Below are 13,147 nucleotides of genomic sequence, written 5' to 3'. Positions count from 1 at the left end.
AGAACATTAACAGAAAGATTAGTATCGCTCATGACCTGTATGAGATCCTGCAAAAATGCAAAAATCCTAACTAAAGCAATGTAACATTCATTACTAGAATAAAGGGGGAAAAAAGTGGTAAAATTTGACACCTATTCATGATTAAAATCTCTCATCAAATTGGTACTGAAAGTGAATTTCCTTCATCTAACTAAAGCCATTTCAAAAACACTAGAGCAATCCTCACACCGAATAGTGAAACACTGAAAAGCTTTCTCTCTGAAATTGAGGAGAGTTTTCACCATTTTTTCCTCAACACTGTATTGGAAGTTGTAGCAAGCAGAATCAGGCAATAATGAGAAATAAATATCAGGCTGAAAAGAAGAATTAAAAGTGGCATTATTCACAGATGATAAGATTGCGGTACTGATGCGAAGACAGAAAAACAGAACAGAGGGCTCAGAAACAGACCCATATACAACTGGTCACTGACATAAAAACAAAGGTGCTACTGAAAAGCAATGGGAAGAATGGCCTTTTCAATAAACACTGCTGGGCCAGGAGGATATCTATACGGGAAGAAAATGAGTCTTGATCCATTCCTTATACCACACATAAACACCAATTCCAGATATATTACGAATGAAAGATAAAACAATAAAGATACTAGAAGATTACAGGAGGACAAAATTATGTATATTTGTACCTGTAACTGTACACAGAAATACCACTGGAATAAGTGAATGAGTAAATAACAAAGTCTCTAGATACAAGGCCAAAATACAAAAAAATGAACTAGTATGAAGCAATTAAAAAAATGACATTTTAAAAGAGCAGCATCAGAAACAATCAAATAACAAGGGATAAATGCATGAAAGATGTGTAAGACTCCTACACAGAAAACTGTAAAACATCCCTGAGAGAAATTAAAGAAGAGTAAACAAATGGAGAGACATACCACATTCGAGGGTTGGAAAGCTCAAGTTTGTAAAGATCAATTCTCCCCAAACTGATCTAAAAGTTTAATACAGCCTTAATCAGATTTAAAAAATGGATATGTACTAGATGATTCTAAAACTTAAAGGAAAATGCAGAGCCAAGAAAAAGCAAAGTATTCATAAACAAAAATGAAAGATGGAGAATGTATACTATTGAGTCTTATTATTATAAAGCTACAATAATTAAGACAATGTAGTATTGGCAACAGAAGAGAAAAATAGACCAATGGAACAGAGTCCAAAAACAGATTCATTCATATATGGATGTTTGATTTATGACAAAAGTAGTCCTGCAGAGCAGTGGAAAACAAGATTTTTGACACTGTACTGGCAAGCTATATTTTGGGAGGATAGGGAAGATCAAAGAACTAGATGTCTTCTTCATGCCTTAGACAAAAACAATTTTAGGTGAACTCTTGATTTAAATGGTAAGGTAAAGTAATAAGTTTCTGGAAGATAACATAAGAAAATACCTTCACAAATTGGAGCTGGGAAAGATAAACAGGAAATAAAAAGTGTTGTCCACCAAAGAAAAGATTGAAATATTGTACATTAAGATAAAAAACTTTTATTCACCAAGATTATTAAGAGTGAAAAGGCAAGCCACTGGGAAAAGAAATTTTCAATACATGTAACAAAGGCTCCTATCCATAAAATATATGATTCTTAAATGTCAACTGAAAAAAAAGAAAAGAAAAGAAGACTCAGACAACTTAAAAGAAAAATGGGCTAAAAGATATGAATTCACAATGTTGAATACCTGGAGGAAACCCAAAAGGCCAATAAACAAATGAGAAAGTATCCAACATAATGAGACATCAGAGAAAAGCAAACTAAAACTACAAGAAATTCTGGGACGATGGCAGTAATGGCAGCACCATAGCTTTTAAATCTACCCAAATCTTCAAAGAAAATTCCATGGTTACAAAAGCTCCAAGTTACAAAAAAACAAAACAAAGGAGTCTCCATGAACTCCAAAACACAAGCAGGTGAGGACAAACCACTAAAAGCCACACAATTTCTGCAGTATTGTTGGTGCCTCAGAAAGCACAGGGTACCATTCAAACCTGAGAACAGTACCCATACATAAGCCCAAATAACCGACAGGAATTCACTGGAAAGCACACAGGCCAATCTGAGAAAGGAGCTAACACTAGGAAGGGGTTTTGCTCAATTCAGTACTGGGTAAGTGCAAGAAGGCCCCACTCTAAGATTTGAAAGAGATGTAGCAGTCTAGAACCCATGAAGTTTTGAAACTCATCAACCACAACTCCCTGGCAGGACACAGCCCTATGAAAAGAAAATGCTGGGAACAGTTAAACTGAGTAAGACAGAGACAAAGGAAAGAGAAGGTAGGTCCAGATAAAAATAGAGAACAGAATCAGGAAATCTCAAAAAGGAAGCTGCCATATTTTGAACAGTGTATGAAGAGGGAGCTCTGTGAAGTTAGAAAAAATTATCCTAAACCATAACTCCTTCTAAAAAGTCCAAGACAGCATCCATCAACAGAGGAATGGATAAAGAAGATGTGGTACATATATACAATGGAATATTACTCAGCCATAAAAAAGAACAAAATAATGCCATTTGCAGCAACATGGAAGGACCCACAGATTGTCATGCTGAGTGAAATAACAAACACTAGTATCGTATGATATCACTTCTATATGGAATCTAAAAAAAGGGTACAAATGAACTTATCTGCTTCTATATGGAATCTAAAAAAGGGTACAAATGAACTTATTTACAAAACAGAAACAGCTGCAGATGCAGAAAACAAACTTATGTTTACCAGGGTGTAAGGAGGGGAGGGATAAATTGGAAGATTGGAGTTGACATATACATACTACTATATATAAAACAGATGACTAATAAGGACCTACTGTATAGCACAAGGAATTCTACTCAATATTCTATAATGGAGACTTCTCTGGTGGCACAGTGGTTAAGAATCCGTCTGCCAATGCAGGGGACACAGGTTCGAGCCCTGGTCCAGGAATATCCCACATGCCACAGAGCAACCAAGCCCGTGTGCCACAATTACTGAGCCTGCACTCTAGAGCCTGAGAGTCACAACTACTGAGCCAGTGTGCTGCAACTACTGACCCTTGTGCCTAGAGCCCATACTCTGCAACAAGAGAAGCCACCACAGTGAGAAGCCCTCACACTGCAATGAAGAGTAGTCCCTGCTCATGGCAACTAGAGAAATCCTGCATGCAGCAATGAAGACCCAATGCAGCCAATAAATAAATAAAATAAAAAATAAATTTAAAAAAAATACTCCATAATGGCCTATATGGGAAAAGAATCTAAAAGAGTGGATATATATATATATATGTATAACTGATTCATTTTGCTGTAAACCTGAAACTAACACAACATTGTAAATCAACTACACTCCAATTAAGAAATTTTTTAAAAAGTCCAAGAAAGCTAATTTCACTAAAAAACGAGCAAAGAAAAGAACTTATGTCAAACCTCATACGAAGTTATAAGAAAAACAAGAAGTGGTGAAACGGATCACCATGCCTTTGGCTAGAGATTTACTGCATCCTTCCATGGAAGAGGAAAAGAAAAAACAAAAAGAAACGGCTGGTTCAAAGTCCAAATTCTTACTTTATGGATGTAAAATGCCTAGGTTGCTACAAAATTACCACGGTTTTCAGCCATGCTCAGACAGTGGTGCTTTGTGTAGGTTGTTCTACTGTGTTGTGCCAGCCGACAGGAGGAAAGGCCAGACTCACAGAAGGAAAGGCCAGACTCACAGAAGGGTGTTCATTTAGAAGAAAGCAACACTAATGATGCACACAACTTCCTAAATTCATGTTCTATCGCAGAAAGCCTTATCAGTTCAGTAATTCCAGTTAATCTACCAAGATAATGTAATTATGTTTAATTTTGTAAGGTAAACAACAGCGCTCTCCTATTTTGACGTCAGTTTTTCAATAAAGTTTTGATTATGGGCAAAAAAAAAAGAAAAACAAGCAGCAAAACATCCCTATAAACAATAACATGCCAGAAAGATATAACAACCTAAGGGACACTAAGAAAATCATATAAGACATAAAATAACATAAATCAGGACTAGAAAAACTCAGAAATGAAGTGATGGGCTTCCCTGGTGGCACAGTTAAGAATCTGCCTGCCAGTGTAGGGGACACTGGTTTGATCCCTGGTCCGGGAAGATCCCACATACTGCGGAGCAACTAAGCCCGTGTGCCTCAACTACTGAGCCGGCGCTCTAGAGCCCATGAGCCGCAACAAGAGAAGCACCACAGTGAGAAGCCCGCGCACCACAACTAAAAGTAGACCTGCACTCCACAACAGGAGAAAGCCCGCATGCAGCAATGAAGACCCAACGCAGCCAATAAATAAATAAATAAATTAATTAATTAAAAAAAAATGATGTGACATGTATCTCAGGAAAGAAACAAAAATAAAAGAAAAAGTGTTTCAGGAATGAAGACTAAATTAGAAGAAACAAAAGTATGAATAAACATAACACATACTGCTTTAGGAACACTAAAAGGTGAAAAAAGGAAAATTTTATTTTTCTGAAAATTTTAAACAGAAAAATAGAGAAAGGAACACATATTCAAGACAAAATCTACCATAACAGATAAGAGCTCTTGAATAAATTGAAAGTAAAGAGAATACTAAAAATTATAACAAAAAACTTTCCTAAAATAAAAACGTTAAAGTTACATTTCAAAACAGCACAGCACATACCTAAGGAAAGCAACCCAGAATGACAACCATCAAGACACATTCTAGTAAAAGTACTGGACTTTAAAGAAAAATAAAATCCTTTAGCATCTGGGCTCGAGACTTTGAAAAAGTTAAGATTATTAACAGATTTTTACACTGATGCTTTATGACGTGAAAAAAGATTAACATACTTTTAAAGTATGTTAAAAAAGTATTTTAAAAAATGTGAGTTACAGACTTTATATCCAGAAAAATTAATTTTAAGGAAAAGGGCACAAACATATAAAAACTTCCTACAAGATTTTTCTGAGAAATCAACAGAAAAAAAAGCTTCAGGCAACCAAAATGACTAGAGACACTGACACAAAGACTAGTGGTAAACGTGAAATATTTAATTACTTGTAGTACTAAGATTAAATTATAACTAATTAAAGTGATATAGTACAATTATAAAAATTATGGGGAAGGAAAGCATATGAAAAACTTTAAAGTTGTTTATAGTAATCATGTTGATGTTGACATTCTGAGACTTTCATTTTGACACTTTTGGGTGTGTAATGAGTTCAAGTTATCGCATATTCTAACAATCCCTGTGTCCTTGAGAAATCAAGATTCTTGGTGTGGAAAAAAGGAATTATAATAGAATTAATAAAGTTAAGTAAAACCCTTATGGTCCTAAATGTGAATTATAAATATTGGTATAAACTCATACAATACTTTAGTTCTGTGCTCCCCGCCCCCCCCCAAAAAAAGGTTTCAAACAATGACCTGTTTGTGGCAATGAACATCCACAGTGCCTAGATTATTTGAAATACTATTTCTCATCAAAAGACATGAAGGCTTTTGGGGCAAATTACTAATTCCAAGTCTGGGGCAGGAATCATACAAAATGAACATGAAACATCCTGTCATATTACATATCAAGGAAGCTATCAAAGGCTACTTATCAAAGATTGAGTCCTGTCAGAATAACTCAGAAAAAAATTCCTCAAGAGGCTTCCATTGGCCGAAGATGGAACATTTTGAGCTTCAGTAAAGATAATAATTGATATGGTACAAATATCTTAAGAAAATGTACAAATGAAAGTGTTCATAACTTTTTTTAAAGGTCATTTTCAGAAGATGAAAGTCAACCAATACATTATCTTTAAAGCTGCTAAAACAAAGGCAAAGAATCAGGCATTTTCTTGCCTTTCCTATATGAACTACATTACTGGAGAACCAAATAGTAGATGAAGAAGTGGTTTCTTTATAAAATTATTCTAGTATCAATTTAAAAATTCAATTAAAATATCACCATTTTGCAATTCTCAATCATTTTTGGACCTTGGAATTCCCTGGTGGTCCAGTGGTTAGGACTCAGCGCTTTCACTCCAGTGGCCCAGGTTCAAAATCCCTGGTTGGGGAACTAAGATCCCACAAGCCAAAAAAAAAGAAAAAAAATTATTGGACCTAGACATTGAATATCATTGGCTGCTAATGTCATAGAGACAATAAGACATAACTGCCTTCTGAGGAAAGAACACTATCTACTGAACAGTGTTGACGCTATTCAGAGACTGAATCAGATCTGGACACAGCCTAATTTTTAGAATAGAGGCTAGCTGAAAAACTAAATTTTTGAATTACACCATAAGTATGCCACCTAGACCAGGTATTCTCAATGGGGGCAATTTCACAAGGAGGTAAAAAGATCTTATATATAACGACAGCTTGTAACCCTCCCAAATTCAATCCTACCCAGCAAAATTTTATTCTTTAGTATTTAATGGGGAAGAACCAGGAAAAAAATGTCTAAAAAGGCTGTACAGAGAGGAATAATTTCTTTTTCTTGAGCCTGACAAACACTTATCTATAGGAAACTAACAGGTCAAATGGTTCAGGTTCAACAGCAGATATGGGACCTTCCTGGTGGTGCAGTGGTTAAGAATCTGCCTGCCAATGCAGGGGACACAAGTTCGAGCCCTGGTCCGGGAGGATCCCACATGCCACAGAGAAACCAAGCCCGTGTGCCACAACTACTGAGCCTCCACTCTAGAGCCCACGAGCCACAACTACAAAGCCCACATGCCTAGAGCCGGTGCTCTGCAACAAGAGAAGCCACTTCAGTGAGAAGTCCCCACTTGCCGCAAGTAGAGAAAACCCTCACACAGCAAGAAGACCCAACGTAGTCAAAAATAAATTAATTAATAAAAAAAAAACATAAATTATAATGAAAAAGAAAAGGAACGGAAGGGGAACCCTATACTTAAAAGATATACGGATGTACTCAGGTGATAAAGCCATAAAGAAATACAAGAAAATGGTCAGACTAATGGTTTATTTAAGTGGGGAAGGAATGAATTATGCTCAGGACAACATACACAGAGGGCGCTTGGGGATGATCTACTTCTTGACCTAAGTAGTATAAACAAGCACCTTATAATAATTCATTAAGCCATACATGTTTTATGTGGTTTTATATTTTGCTTTATTTGTAAAGGGCAAAAAACTCCCACGAGATATTATATACCCACAGAATTGCTAAAAGCCTGAAAACTGACGACCAAGTGTTACTGAAGATTTGATACTTTATCAATTATAGTGGAAAACATAAATCCTTTGACTCAATAATCCACTGTAAAATCTGTATTACAGAAATGTGTGCTTATACACACCATATCTGTGCACAAGAATGTTCACAACAGCATTATTCCAAGAACTGAAAAGGACTCATATCAATGATGGAATGAACGAATACACTGTGGTAGGTTCATACAATTGAAACACACACAGTATCAAGAATGAAGCCATTACAGTCACATACAATATGAGTGGATCTTTAAAACAGAATGGTTGAGTGAAGAAATCCAAACATAAAAGAATATTTACTGAATGACTCCATTTAGATAAGGTTTAGCCATAGGTCTAAACTTAGCTGTTTGGGGATGAAATTTCTTTGTGTGTGTTGTATTTAACAATGGAAAAGTTAGAGGGGAAAAAAGTCACCATAACGAAAAAAAGAGTGGTTGCCTCTGTGAAATAGTATTTGGGGGTCAAGAGGAGAGGATTATTGCTTCTATTTCTTTCTGTAGTTAGATTTTGAACCATTTTTTGCTTCACTTTGATGGACATCAGAAGAATGAAAATCAATAAGAAAGAACCAAAGGAGGACAATTATAACTGCTACAGGAGCTTTATAGTTCCCAGATCTTACCTGTAACCTACCCACTCAAGGTTTTTCTTCCTGTCTAGAAAATCTCAATTTTCTTTGCCTTCCTATGAGAAACCTTGTACTTCGGAGGAGGTAGGTCCCAGACCCTGGCTTATTATATGATGTCTACAAAAAGAAAGTCAAATAATGTCATCATTTTTCTAACTTAAAATACCATAAAGTTTTATATCAAGGACTATGTTTAAGTATTACAACAGCTTTCTGGTATCTATAACTGGATGAAGGTATTTCAATGTTTAAAAATTATAAATCCAAGCATGAGTCTCACTTGAAATAACAGTAATGATGTTATTTATAAATGGCATGGTATAATGGAAAGAGCTCTGGTGTCAAATCTCCACTACATCTATTCAAGCACTTTTCTTTCAAATACAATTTTTAGAAAGTGTTTTTAACACTTAATTCCAATAGCTAAGTTTCTTATTTCTTCTTTTACAACTAGGTTCCTTCAATTTTACACTGGAAATCAAGGGGAAATGTGATTTATTTTACATCTAATTTAGTTAGACTGTCAAGCTTGTAGTTAAGCAGATTACTAGTGATGCTTTAAAAGCAAGAGTCTTCAGAATGGCAGGTACAGTGGCCCCAGGCTGCAGTGAGAAAAGAAGTCTAATGATGAAATTTCTACTCCCGGCTAGCTTCTCTGTAAAGGTCATTTAACTTCCTGACATTCAGTCCTCTCATCTGGGCTCAGATCAGACTGCCTAAGTATGAAAACCATGGTTTCACCAATTAGCGAATCAGTGACTATGCATAAACTGCTTAATCCCTTGGGCCTAATTCCTTTATAAAATAATACAGTTGTTTTAAAATTAATTGAGTTAAATATATATAAAGTGTTTAGCATAGTGACTGACACATAGCAATGTCACATTATGACTTATTATTACCTGTGAGATGGAAATAGTAGACGCACAGTATTTACTAATAACAATAATGAGTTGATAATACAGCCAAAAGAGGGTGAGAGGGGTGGAGAGGGAACTTTATTCTCCTCTTCCAAGCTACTTTTCACTAGTATTATAACTATTCACAGAAAAACATTCACTTCCTTCTATAAGAAACTTCATTTTCCCTTTGTAAGTAGCAAGAAGCTATATATGTCTTTTCACTTAATTGATCAGACACCAAGAAATAAGAAATGCCACCCAAGAAAGAATATTTCAGTTCTTACCTCTTGCCTTTATACAAATTATCATATACAAATTTATGATTATATTTTATAGTCAAATATACCAGTTAATGCTTCCAAAATAGAACCAAAAATTAGCATATATTTCATCACTTCATTACTCAGTGGAGAATCTTACGTAGTAATATTGTAAGAATTTAAGACAACTGGATGACAATTCTTCTGTTCTCTTCCACCTCCCACAACTATCCTAATGATCTCTTTTTATTCCCTTTTCTTCCTTGTATGAATGAACCAACACATGATGAGGAGTTGTTTACATTTTGCTTTCTCCATATGCCCTTGACTATGTCTTATTCAGCACTGTACTTCCAGTGTCCCACTGTTGTTGAACAAATGGCTCCAAAAACATATTCTTCTGCCAGAGACTGGAGCTTTTCATCATAGCCATATCTAAGCAGAGTCAAGTAACATGGCTTACTTAACAACAACCAGTTTATCACGATTTTCTTCAGTTATAAAGTATTACACCATTATAGAAAATTGGAAAGCAAAGGAAGTTAGGAAAAGATGAGAATCAGCCATGGTTCTCTCACACAATTTTATGGTTTTTGAAATTGCATCTTTGCTTCCTTATGACCAGGATCCTTGGTTCTGTCTCTAACAAATCATTTTCTTCTCATTCTTTTATTCATGTCACTTCTCCACTTTTCCTTCCAGATGCTCCTAATATAGTACTGCATGGTCCTGGGGTTTTGTGGTGTTCCTGCTTTCCAGAGTAATCTCCAAAAATATGCCCGTCACTTCTGCAACACTGATTTTGGGGTAATAAAGGATGTTTCAAATTTAGTGGGTTAATCCCTCTGAATGTTCTAGGGAAAGGTGGGCAAAGTAGAGCTAGGCACAGGCTGGGAGAAGCTGACAAGCCCATGTCATACCCTTCCCCACAAAACCTCTTCCACCCTGAGAAAACCATAATCCAAAAAGAAACCTGTACCACAATGTTCACTGCAGCACTGTTTACAATAGCCAGGACATGGAAGCAACCTAAATGCCCATCCACAAATGAATGGATAAAGAAACGTGGCACATATATACAATGGAATATTACACAGCCATAAAAAGGAATGAAAGTGAGTTATTTGCAGTGAGGTGGATGGACCTAGAGTCTCTCATACAGAGTGAAGTAAGCCAGAAAGAAAAAAACAAATACTGCATGCTAACTCACATATATGGAATCTAAAAAAAATGGTACTGATGAACCCAGTGACACGGCAAGAATAAAGATGCAGATGTAGAGAACGGACTTGAGGACATGGGTCTGGGGCAAAGGGGAAGCTGGGACGAAGTGAGAGAGTAGCACTGACATACATACACTATCAAATGTAAAACAGATAGCAAGTGGGAAGCTGCTGCATAACACAAGGAGATCAACCAGATTATGGGCAAGACTTAGAGGGCTGGGATAGGGAGGGTGGGGATATGGGGATATATGTATAAATACAGCTGATTCACTTGGCTGTACAGCAAAAACTGGCACAACAGTGTAATGCAATTACATTTCAATAAAGAGCTTAAAAAAAAAACACCTCTTCCTAGCATATCTTTTTAAAGTGTCTATAAATGACTACTGCTTTTCATTCAAATACTACTTTCTCATCTTAATATTTAGCTATTCTTTGTAATCCTGTACTAATATGTAACCAATATTAAATTAACACAAAAAAGTTAATAATGGTTATTTCTAAGTAATAGGTTTATATTTTTTGCTTCCTTATATTTTTATATACTAAATTGATAATATTTACATTAACATTTAAAATTAAAATACATTAAAAGAGTTTGGCAAATGTTTATTGCCTGCCACATGGTGTAAAGAATTTGTGTTATGCATCATGGGGAATACAAATAAAGAAAATCCAACACGGATCTTGCCCCAAAGAACTTCCATCAGTGAGAGAAAATACGCACACAATTAAATATACCACAAAGTACAAAGTCATTATTGCAATACGGAGACTATTCCAGTTGAGAGGGCAGCTAGTCAGGGTAGGCTAGTGGACACAGCAATATTTAAGCTGAACTGAATGCTCTGCCAGTTCCAGGCTTAGTTTTAAGAGAATAGCACTTCCATCTAGGGCTCTTGAAGCCCAGAGTTACCATGTAAGAAGTCTGACTACCCAGATGGAGAGATCACATGGAAAGCCCTGACACTACACGGAGAGAAAAAGGGCAGCTCAGCCCAGTCTTCCAGCAGTCTCAGACAAGGCATACGAATAAAGAAGCCATTTTGGAAGTATATCCTCCAGTCCTAGCCACCCTGGCTGACAGCATGTTGGGGCAAAAAAAAAAAAAGGCTCAAGTGAGTCCTTCCCAATTTCCAGACTCCCTAGAAAACTGCCAACAAATAAAGTTGTTACATTAAGTCACACAGCTTGGAGGTGGTTTGCTAATAGTAAGTTAAGCAGAGCTCTAAGTTTATTTTCTAACCAATGGGAAGCAATGCAGACAGTTGTGCCTGAGGAAAATCAACCTAGCTGCAATATGTAAGACTGCAAAAGACATCTAGCGGCAGGTAACCCAGGAAACAAGAGCCAGTGAAGTCTGAACTAAAGGTAACAACAGTAAGCAGAGGGAGGAAAAGATACGAGATACTGACTGCAGAGGTTAGATTCAATGGGATTTTTGCATGTAATTGGCCAAGAAGGGCAAGAGGAAGCAAGGAGTCAAAGTTGATCTCGATGTTGATATCAGGTGACTGGAGGACGGCGATACTATCAAGAAAGAACAAGGAAGCTGATGAGTTAAGAATAAGAAAATGCAATGTGTGTTAATTTCAATACATAAACAAAATTTAAGAACTAAGGTAAAGTAGCATCCACACTTACAGATAATATGCAAACAATGAGTCTGGAGTTTAAGCAGTTTAAAAGAGCTCTAAAAGTTCTGTTATCAGTATCTTTCTACAATACGAAAGGTTTTAAACCAAAAATTATTCAAATTTTTCGGTGGATAGGCTAAAGAGTTTAACACATAAAGTTAAGATTTTTCCTCAATTGTCAATTGAAAATTGGTTCATAAACTGGGATGGATGATAAGCAAGCATTATCCAGCCACGGGGGCGGGGATCAATGTTTTCAACGATATTTTTACAGTTGAATCCTCTGTGAACTCATATCCTTCCTGCCCCTTCTATCCCAATACTGTCTACAGGTTATGCCCTATGATGAATTCTTATATACACTAAGCTTCGTTTTGCTTTTTTTAAAGCACAAATCTCATCATGGTATAACCAAAAACCATACCATGGCCTGTGAAACACTGCCTCATATGACCCTTGCTGACACAGCTAGTCCCACCTCATACCTCTTCCCCCTATTTACCCTTCTGCAGAGACCATAGCTCAGGTCCTTGAACATTCCATGTTTCTGCCTTCCACTCCAGGCTCTTCTCTCTGGCTGAGTTACTCTCTTCACTGCCTCTCTTTGACCAAAGTAACCCTATTTATCCTTCAGTTCCTCAACCTAAATGTCACCTCCTCAGAGAAAAACCTTTCCAGACTATCCTCAGTGTTTGTTCACACATCTCTCACTCCTTCAAAGTACTCACCACAATAAAAATCTACAATTACTTAAGAAGCTATGTTTTTAATATCTATCTCCTCGGCTAAAAAACATTCCTAGAAGGCAGGCCCCTTGTGTAATTCATTTCCATAGCCTCAGGACATAGCACACAGCCTGGCAAAGGTAAATACTCCCAGAAGAACTTCTTGAACAAACACCATTTACAGGTATAGCAGGATAATGAGGAGCATGAACTCTGGAGCCAAACTGGGTTCAAGTCCCAGCTCTGACCCTTACAAGCTTTGCGGCTAGGTAAGTTATTTTTCAACACCTCATTTCCTTCCTCTTTAAAATAAAAATATTGACAAAACCCATGGCATTGAGGAGTGAGAAAGTGAACACATGGAAAATCCTCAGAACAGTACCTGGCTAAAGACAGATGTCTGTAATTACGATGTCTGTAAAGATCCTACCCATAGCCTAGAATATATGAACCCTCATTAAACAGCAGCTATCAGAATTAGCAAACACAGGCTCTCTCAACTATTTCATA

The 13,147-nt window shown here is 36.5% G+C and overlaps 1 protein-coding gene and 1 pseudogene across 4 annotated transcripts in view; one reads left to right on the top strand and one right to left on the bottom strand.

The window, feature by feature from the left end:
* Positions 1–13,147, bottom strand: part of RNF216 (ring finger protein 216) — a 160,453-nt gene that overhangs the window by 145,971 nt on the left and 1,335 nt on the right. The window lies entirely within an intron of this gene.
* Positions 3,503–3,938, top strand: LOC130860429 (40S ribosomal protein S27-like; annotated as a pseudogene).

The sequence above is a fragment of the Hippopotamus amphibius genome, chromosome 9 (genome assembly GCF_030028045.1).
Source record: "Hippopotamus amphibius kiboko isolate mHipAmp2 chromosome 9, mHipAmp2.hap2, whole genome shotgun sequence".
NCBI classification, from domain to species: Eukaryota; Metazoa; Chordata; class Mammalia; order Artiodactyla; family Hippopotamidae; genus Hippopotamus; species Hippopotamus amphibius.
Note: the sequence above shows the minus strand (reverse complement) of the source record. Positions and strands in the feature narration are given on the sequence as shown.